We start from the raw sequence: 7,789 nt of genomic DNA, 5'->3' as shown, positions 1-7,789 counted from the left end.
ACTGCCTTGCTCTCAGTTGTTGAAGCCCTAAGACTGGCAAGAGCGGATTCTAAATCTTCAATACTTATCTTGCTGGATCTGTCCGCTGCTTTTGACACTGTTAACCACCAGATCCTCCTGTCAACCCTATTGGCAAAGGGCATCTCAGGAACCACACTCCAGTGGTTTGAGTCTTACCTATCAGATAGGTCCGTCAAAGTATCTTGAAGAGGTGAGTTGTCCAAGTCGCAACATCTAACTACTGGGGTGCCTTAGGGCTCTTGGACCACTTCTCTTCTCTGTCTACATGGCATCATTAGGTTCTGTCATTCAGAAACATGGCTTTTCATATTACTGCTAAAAACACATCTCTTCCATCTTTATTTGACCCTCTAACTCAAGCACTATCTATTCTAATTCTATTCTTAAAAAAAAAACACTTGTCGCTTTTAGACTTGCACTCTATTCATTTGCTGCTTGTTTTCTTTCAAAAAACAACAACTTGTAAGTCGCTTTGGATAAAAGCGTCTGCTAAATGACTAAATGTAAATGTAACATGCTAAACGACAGCCCTAGTCATAATTTACTCACCCTCATGTTGTTACAAATCTTTAACTTACTTTCTTCGGCAGAACCGAAAAGAAGTTACTCTCATTCTTAAAAATATCTTTATTTGTGTGTGTGTTCCAAAGAAGAAAGTCATAAAGGTTTGGAATGACCTGAGGGTGAGTAAATGATGACTGAATTTTCCAAATGATAATTCACCAAAAAAATTCTGTCACACTTGCATTATAATAATAATAATAAAAATAATATTTACAATATTTAAAAATTTACATATTTTTTCAGTACTATGAGTTCATTGGCCACTAGTTTAATTTAAGGATTCAAGATTTAATCCTTAAATACCAAATAAATTACCAGCCACTGTTTTCAGTAATGTTTTTTTTTATTTATTGGTTGATCTTTAACAAGACTATGGCCCTGTTTACTGGCCTGTTAAATGGCTTTTTAAAATGAAAAAGATCCTCGTCTACACTTGCGTTTTCACTGCGTTTCAGAAACGTTATCCGTCCACACTACACAACCGAAAACGCATGTCACATGACCATTCATGCAGGTACAACAATAAGCATGATGTTATTGTTTACACGGTCATCAAGGATACGCAGAGCGAATGTGGGCAGCCCCGCCATTGTTTTCAAAATCTCTTTTTTGGTCCGTTTAAACTGTAAGGCAACCCCAGAGTTTACAAACTAAAACAGGGTCTGCAGCGTTTTCGAAAGTCTCCGTTTTTGAGGGTCGAAAACTCCGGAGTAGTGTAAACAACAGGTGTAACCATAGCAAAAGTTATGCGTTTTAAAATGAAAACGCACTAATGTAAACGTAGCCTTAGATATTGTTAAATAATCTTTAGCAAATCTCTAAAAGACCATCTTCTTTTCATGACATACATTATAATGTTGTGATGTTTTAATTCACTTGTAGCATTTAGTGTCAGTGTACAATTTTAATATTGTCCATTTATCAGTATTCATCAGAACATGAATCATACGGATCACTTTTATGGTGCTTTCATAGTGCTTTTTTGTAAACTCCTTTTTGTAGTTCAGCTCAGGCCATGGTCACTATGAACTATGAAAAAGTATATAACACCATACAAGTTTGAAACAACATGAGGGTGAGTAAATAATGAAAATATTCTGTGCGTTTCCGTTGAGAAGCCCGTGGACTGACTCCAGAGATCTCACCATGCCTTTCAAAAGCTAAACTTTAACCGTCACACAAAATGTCAATCATGTGTCACACTGATGGCTCTGAAACTCAGTCTGCTGTGTTTATCGCTTTACTCATGGACTCTGTGGCTCGTGTTTCCATGGCCGGAGTGCCTCTCAATGTCTGTGGACAAAAACAACTTCTAAACACTGAGGAGGCTCAAATGTATGCTGACAAGAAGGCACACAAACTGATGTGTGTAAGGTATTCGTATTTTATAAAGAGAGTTCGGCTATTGCGTTTGTTTACTAAGTTGATAGAGTATGTCCACCTTTTGTGTGTGAAGGTGCATGTGTGATGCTTTAGCGAGTGTGTGTATGTTTGTGAATCTGAGTGTGTATGATGCAGAGAGAGTTTATGTGTGAGGGGTTGTTCAGAGCACTGTTGTGTGTGCCCTGTGGGTACAGTGAAGCAGTGTGCGTGCGAGAGCAGCCAACTAAGAGGGGGTGCAGAGCTTGCTCTATTTTTACACCTCTTATGTAACACACGTATACACACAAGCTCACAATCTCATTCTTTTGCACACACACAAATTCTTACAGTCTCCTTACAAATAAAAATACACATTTAAAATGTGCTGTAATATGGTATGTGTGTTTGCTATTTTTAATATGTATCTGCTAGTATTTAAGTGATTTAAAAAGGATTTTACCAAGTGTACACCACAAATAATGCTCTCTCACACTCATTTTTCTTGCAGAAAATAAGTAATCTATATATTACTGTAAAAAACTAGATCCATACCTGTAAAATAATCTGTGGCAAACATCAATATTTGCTGTTGGTATTCAGGCCTAATGGTGAAAAATTAAAAACAAAACCAAAGTGTCGGAGCCATGGCACAGTGGGTAGTGCAAATGTTCATGACAGTAAGAGCCATTGTGCTTACAGGGATGCAGGTTTGAATCCGGATTGCCATATTCTGATCCCAGTCCTGTTCTAAATTTTCTGTCTTGCCATTCACTATACTATAATTTTAAAGGCAAAGACTATAATAAAAATAAAATAGCAATGCTGCTGTGTTAAAGGGGCACACAGTAATTTTTGTTTATGTTGTGCAGGCTGCCATCTTTAGACTAGCAGATACATATAGTACTTTTTGAAAGGGTACTGCCCCAGTGACAGCATTTGTACGTTTTTTCCCCTGAGAGTGTAGAGATGAAGAAAGTAGTATTTGTCACTTATATTTACCAAGGCTTCATTTATTTGATGAAAAATATAGTAAAACAGTAATATTGTGAAATATTATTACAATTTAAAAACTTTTTTAAACAAGTTTTTATTTTAATATATTTAAAAATTCTTATCATCAATTCTGAAAACAGTTGTGCTGCATAATATTTTTGTAAAAACTTTTATATTTATATTTTCAGTATTCTTTGATGAATAGAAAGCTCAAAATTACAATCGGAAATTACAATTTACAATTTATTTGAAAAAGATTTTAAAAAGGTATGTTTTACGGTCTTTTACTGTCACTTTTGGTAAATTTAATGTATCCTTGCTGAATAAAAGTATTCATTTCTTTTTTTCTTTCAAAAAAAAAAAAGTACAAATACAGCGTGCACCTTCAATCAAGCAACAACAACAGAAAACATCCAAATCAGTCCAATATGTCTAAAAAAAGAAGCTCAGTTTCTTTATTTCCTCAACAAACAAATGTTTTCTGCTAGCAAATCTACCCCCTTTAACATAAAAAAGAAGCATTTCTTCAACCGTTTCTCATCTACTCTCCCCTCCTCCTATAGCTGATTGACAAACTGTAATGAGCCCCCCTCATTGGGGAGGGGCCGGGGTCGAGGTCACCCCCCGAGAGGCACGTGCCCATTGCAGACTGAACCCCAAAAAGACGAGGGGGGGATCTTAATTTAGAAACAGTCTTTTCTTTTAGTCCAATTTGGTGGCTTGTGTACAAAATGGTGTTCGTGAACCCAATAACCTTTGTTTTCAATGACAAATCAAGAGTGTTGCGGCGTAATTATAGAGATCCTGCAAACAGTTTCAGTACATAATTAGCTTGTGCATCGATGTTTATATACATCAAAGGTGTCAGTCACAGGTTACACTGGCAGGTGGAAAACTGGATTTAACATTTACAGGCCTAGGAGAATCTAGATCAACCTTTCTATATTTGAATGGTATGACGAACGCCTTCGTCAGCCATCGTGCGTTAATGCATCTCTCTGACGCAGCAGCTACATAAATACTGCAAATCAAGAAAAAAACATGACACGATAAAATATGAAAGTGGTAAGACAGAAAAACGAGGACAAAGGAGGAGAGAAACCCGCCCTCTTGCCTTTCACTGTTAGCGGAACGAGGGAACGCGGGATGGTGGAACGAAGAAAGTGACTAAGAGATAAAAGCGGAGGGTAAGAATGAGGAGTCACTGCGGAAATGCTGATGGGATGATGGTGAGGGGGAGCGAGAGATGGAGGAGAGAAGGAGCTGGGGATGGGGGAGGAGAGGAGAGGAGAACAGAGAAGATAAGATGTTGTTATCCTGTAGACAGACTGAGAGCCCTGGGGTCCGCTGGGAATGGGGAGGGAAGGAGGGGGTTCTTTCTTAAACAAGGAAGTAACAAACTGCTGAGGCGATCATGCATACGTGTGCGCGTTTCTCTCGTGTGTGTGTGTGTCCGCACTGCACTTCTCCACTCTACGGTTTGCCATAGGCAATATAATTGTTACACTAGCTTCAGTCATTTCCTGTTCGTCAAATCCATCCAGGAACCCAATTTTCCCAACTCGCCTCTCCCCACCCTCGGCTTCCTGTACTATCTTTGTCAGCACAGCCAAAGATGTAGCATGACGGCATGAAATACACCCTATATTTTTAGAAAACGAGCGTAGGGTATAGTGAAGCTTCCGCACGTTTGCAATACCATGATGGACCATTCGGAAATCATGCTGCTGAAAGCAGAACCCTTTGAACTGTGAGACAGCAGCTGCATACACAGGTCTCTGTGCACGAAGGAAACAAGTGTGCACGTATGCAGCCTATGAAACCTTACACAAGAATGAGGAGTCACTGCGGAAATGCTGATGGGATGATGGTGAGGGGGAGCGAGAGATGGAGGAGAGAAGGAGCTGGGGATGGGGGAGGAGAGGAGAGGAGAACAGAGAAGATAAGATGTTGTTATCCTGTAGACAGACTGAGAGCCCTGGGGTCCGCTGGGAATGGGGAGGGAAGGAGGGGGTTCTTTCTTAAACAAGGAAGTAACAAACTGCTGAGGCGATCATGCATACGTGTGCGCGTTTCTCTCGTGTGTGTGTGTGTCCGCACTGCACTTCTCCACTCTACGGTTTGCCACAGGCAATATAATTGTTACACTAGCTTCAGTCATTTCCTGTTCGTCAAATCCATCCAGGAACCCAATTTTCCCAACTCGCCTCTCCCCACCCTCGGCTTCCTGTACTATCTTTGTCAGCACAGCCAAAGATGTAGCATGACGGCATGAAATACACCCTATATTTTTAGAAAACGAGCGTAGGGTATAGTGAAGCTTCCGCACGTTTGCAATACCATGACCTAAAGACTCTGCCAGAGCAAGTGTTGCTGGGTATGAGACAGGGTACGAAGAGGAGCGTGCTGGGAGCGTTTGATTGGCTGTGGATGTTGCTATCCCAGCCGTGATTGGACGATTCGGAAATCATGCTGCTGAAAGCAGAACCCTTTGAACTGTAAGACAGCAGCTGCATACACAGGTCTCTGTGCACGAAGGAAACAAGTGTGCACATATGCAGCCTATGAAACCTTACACACTTGCGGTTTCATACTGTACTTACCCGTGATCATTACCGCGGGAAGTAGGGGTGCTGAGGGTGCTGCAGCACCCCCTAGAGTGTAGCCCACGAAAAAATGGGGGTGCTGGGGGTGCGGTGTTAAAAATAAATGAATGAACAATATGTAATAAAAATAAATAATATTCATTTTATTAATTAGTATATTCATTAAAATCCATTGAAAAAAGTAGCCTAAGCCTACAATGACAAGAAGCAACGGTTAAATATGAGTTAAGTTGAATCAAATTGACTGTGAAAGTCATTTCAACTGATTAAACTTATTAAACTGACTTAAAAAATCGTATGTTGCCATGATTTTTGGATTATATTATAACCTGTAACATGTCTCTACCGTACCCAAATTAAGAATTAACAACAATTTCTACAGACAGCAGAGAAAGAGCAAGAGCGTCTCAGCAGCAACAAATCTCGCATTCTCACATCATAGGCTATTAAACGAATAAATAAAAGTTTTATTAACAAAAGTTGCGCTTTGGATCCGCCATCATTGTGTCAGTCTTCTCGCGTCACTCTTGTCACGTGCGAACACACACGTGCACAGATTCATAGTTGATTCGGTGTGAGTGTTCGGGTACGGACAAATGGAGTTTGCATTATGCATGCATGGATGAACAGCCTACAGAGACGTTCCCGATTCTCGGTAGCCAATCACAGTGCAGCGGCCCGCGCCGAAAAACACAATCTGACGCTTCTGTCACGCACATGGGCCATGCTCTTCTTCATGCTTCTCTACCCAAACTCCTGCAGGGTCATGAAACACGGCCAAAAAATGCCATTTAGTAAATGCTGAAATATTGCTTAAAACTGCACATTTTGACGTCAATACAGGTGAGCAAGTTTCATACATTCAGGAGACATGTTTGTAGATAAATATCTGTAAATATTACATATTTGTAGTTATGTCAAACTCTAAAGTATTTTATTGGGTAGAAATTGCTAAAACCCTCTCATCTCTAAACTGATCCTTTTTAAAGAACCACCGCTTCAACAATGCATTTCCAGACAATTACACTCGGACTTCAAATAGTCTGTTCTGATCATCTGTTTTGAGCAATGTTTCTCTTATTATTCGTAATTTGTAGGCTTTTTGAGAGGACTATGGTAGTTTTGTGCAGTAAAAGGTTATACCTTTTAGACTGTATGTTTCTTGGCCATCTATAATTTATCACAATAAAAGGCTGTAAGTTCTTGCTTGCAGTCTATTTTTTAAAACCTGGTCTATGTATGCAAAAGCAATTTAAGATGAAGTGTCAAGTTAAAAACGCTTCAGCTTTAAAAAACGTGTCTTGAGACCTCTGCTTTGTATTCCATTCTATTGCACTCTAACGGTTTTCTAACGCAAGAATGGATCTTATACAAACACCCCCTAAGAAACACATCAGATCGGGTTGGGTAGACATCGTCCTAAGCCAGTCTAATTATACAGAACATCCTTAAAGGGACAGTTTATTTAAAAAGTATTTTTGTCCACACAATGAAAGTCAATATTATTTGGACCCCAATGTTCTTCAAAATATCTTCTTTTGTGTTCTGCAGAGTAAATAATTACAGATTTCAATGTTTCAGTGAACTACTCCTTTAAGATCAGCTAGTCAATCAGTTGTTCAGATAACCCACAGACTAGTCCAGGGGTCTCGAAACTCTGTCCTGGAGGGCCGGTGTCCTGCAGAGTTTAGCTCCAACTTGCCTCAACACACCTGCCTGGAAGTTTCTAGTATGCCTAATTAGTAGGGCTGGGCGATATGGGCAAAAATTCATATCTCTGTTTTTTTTGGCCGATTTGCGATATACGATATACATATAGGCCTATCTCTGTATTTTCGTTTTTTTATTTGGATTAAAAAAATCTGTATTTAATATATATATATATATTTCACTTACCGCCCAATGTTGTCCAACAAAACAATACATATTAAAGGCTATGAAAACAAATAAAGTGAATGTAACCATGCAAGCCTTTATACTATGTGCAAAAAAGGGTTAAATCACATTTCATTGTAACATTGTAACATTGCAATCTAAAAACAAAAATAAGGCTTTTAAAGCAGAAGTTAAATTCACTACACTAAAAATGAAAATAAATGAGAACAAAAGCCCAGAGTTGTCTTAAGCTATTTTGATTACCCCATTACAGTCACGTTACAGTCAGTGCTATCATAAAAATAGACTTACTTGTAGGTTTAAAATTCTACATGTCACATTTATTGTCCAACTACAAATATTTCAGC

The 7,789-nt window shown here is 39.1% G+C and overlaps 1 protein-coding gene across 1 annotated transcript in view; it reads right to left on the bottom strand.

The window, feature by feature from the left end:
- Positions 1-7,789, bottom strand: part of LOC107711948 (mitochondrial peptide methionine sulfoxide reductase-like) — a 36,384-nt gene that overhangs the window by 15,814 nt on the left and 12,781 nt on the right. The window lies entirely within an intron of this gene.

This window comes from Sinocyclocheilus rhinocerous, unplaced genomic scaffold (assembly GCF_001515625.1).
Source record: "Sinocyclocheilus rhinocerous isolate Xijiao unplaced genomic scaffold, SAMN03320098_v1.1 scaffold2117, whole genome shotgun sequence".
NCBI lineage: Eukaryota > Metazoa > Chordata > Actinopteri > Cypriniformes > Cyprinidae > Sinocyclocheilus > Sinocyclocheilus rhinocerous.
The sequence above is the reverse complement of the archived record's forward strand: the minus strand, read 5'-3'. Positions and strand labels throughout refer to the sequence as shown.